We start from the raw sequence: 2,358 nt of genomic DNA on the forward strand, positions 1-2,358 counted from the left end.
CATGTTTGTATAATCTGTCATTTGCTGGGCAAATGTCTGGTACTGTTGAGCAATAACACTTTTCTTGCAGAAATGCATCACTAGTTATTATTATTTTTAGTAGTAGTAGTAGTAGTAGCAATAGTATTATCTCCACCAATGAGGTTATGTTTTTGGTGCAGGATTACGGAAAAAAAGGTGTAGCATGGGTCATTACATTTTGGAGTGGATCTGAATCACAAGGTGGATCCAACCAAGAATTTGGTTTCACTTTGGTTTAGATTGTGAGATAGGGCATTTGGCCTTGGTGGAGGTCTCTGAGTGCCCTTCTAGTTATTTTTTATTATTATTAGAGGTAATATAAAGTAGATTTCTTGTTGATCCTTTGCCATTTGCCAATAAGTTACTGATTTATGGACAAATGTAACAAATATAAAACAGAACTAATAACTATTTACTTTTTTGCCCAAAAAAATGAGTGTAGTGATCTGGTCTTGTCCAACACACACACGTGTCACTTCACAGCCAGCATATAACAAAGAAAGTGAAAGAAACTTCTGATGGTATTATAGGTACCATAGGTACCAGCCTCACACTGATAATTGTAATTGTGCATGAATAGTAATACCACACGAGGGCCACAAAGAAAATGTTGATACTATTGTGAGTGTGAGTCTGTGTGCTTGAGCGTGTGAGCCTGAGTGAGCGCTGTTGGGTGCATCCCAAAAAGAAAGTGTGTGTTTCTATGTTCTGTCTCCATAGTTCCGTGTTCATGTGTGTGCATGGTCGTGAACACAGGTCAGACGAAGACTAGGTGAAGGGCAAACTTTGAGTTTTCTGTCCGTGTTTGTGGGTATGTTAAGGCAAAAGCAGGCTGTGTGTGATCTGTGTGATTACGGTGCCAAGCTAGAGGAGGAAACATTAGTAACACATGTGAGTCTCTATGTCTATGGGTAGCATAGCCAGCATTAACTATTGCACCGTATGGCTCAAGCCCCAAATATTTTCTGAAAAGCTGTGAGTCTTTTCTTAGATATATCTGACTGAGTGGAGGAAATTCTTCTTTTCCTGGGTAATTTATCGCCATCCAATGCAACAAGTCTCTCCTAGTATTCTTTTAAACACTTTTAGCTATCTGGCTTTGAGTCCGGAGAAGACGAGGGGTTATATTCCTTAACGGCACTTTGCTTGATGTTTGCTCATCATATATGCTAATTATGTCATATTTTACTTTTACTTTATTTACACTTTGAATAGAAGCCTCTACCATTTGGTTATTGTAAATGTAATACTTACCAACATATGCATTGGCTTGCCTCTCAAATAGAGGAACTGTAAAGAGAAATTGTAGCAAAAGTTAAAGAAATTATAACACATGAATGCATTAATTGTTAAAAATTACATTATAATTTTAAATAGTGTAGTTAAGTTCACCTTCCATTGACCTTATATGATTTCTTATAACCTAAATGAAATAGGTACAAAACTTGTATTTGTTCTGTCTTCATAGTTCCGTGTGCATGTGTGTGGAAGTTTGTGAACACAGGTCAGACTGAAGCGCAAAGTTACAGTTTTCTGACAGTATGTTTGGCTATGTGAAGGTCAATGCAGGCTGTGTGATCACGGTGCCAAGTTAGAGGAGGGAAATGGAGGGTAACACATGGGAGTCTTTATGTCTATGGGTGTCAAATCACACTTTGCATTTTCTTGCAGAAAAGCATCACTAGTTATTATTATTATAAGTAGTAGTAGTAGTGTCTCCACCAATGAGGTCATGTTTTTGGTGTAGGATTACGGATTACGGTGTGGCATGGGCCATTACATTTTTGAGTGGATCTGAATCACAGGGTGGATCCAACCAAGAATTTATTTTCACTATTGTTTAGATTGTGAGGCAAGGCCTCAAAAGCATTTGGCCTTGGTGGAGGTCTGTGCTCTCTGGTAGTCCTTCAAGTTATTAATATTAATATTATTGTTATTAGAGGGAATATAAAGTAGATTTCATGTTGAACATTTCCCATTTGTCAATGAGTTACTGAATTATGTAAACATTAAACTAATATAAAACAGTACTAGTGAAAAATAACTATTTATTTATTTTCCAATTTCTGTTCCTTAAACCAAATACACTGTAAGTGACTTTTCAATAATATCAAGCTGAAATATTTGTGGGGATTCTCTCCCTGAAGGCAGACTTGAAAAAAAAAGATTAGTGTAGTGATTTGGTCTGGTCCAACACATACACACAATAGTCACTTCACAGGTTCACTTCAACGGTTTTGTAGGTACAATAGGTACCAGCCTCACCAGAATAATCTAGGTACTTAACCTTGTAATTGTGCATAAATAGTAATACTCTCTTCCCGTGGGTTACCAAGA

The sequence above is a fragment of the Clupea harengus genome, chromosome 24 (genome assembly GCF_900700415.2).
Source record: "Clupea harengus chromosome 24, Ch_v2.0.2, whole genome shotgun sequence".
Taxonomy (NCBI): domain Eukaryota; kingdom Metazoa; phylum Chordata; class Actinopteri; order Clupeiformes; family Clupeidae; genus Clupea; species Clupea harengus.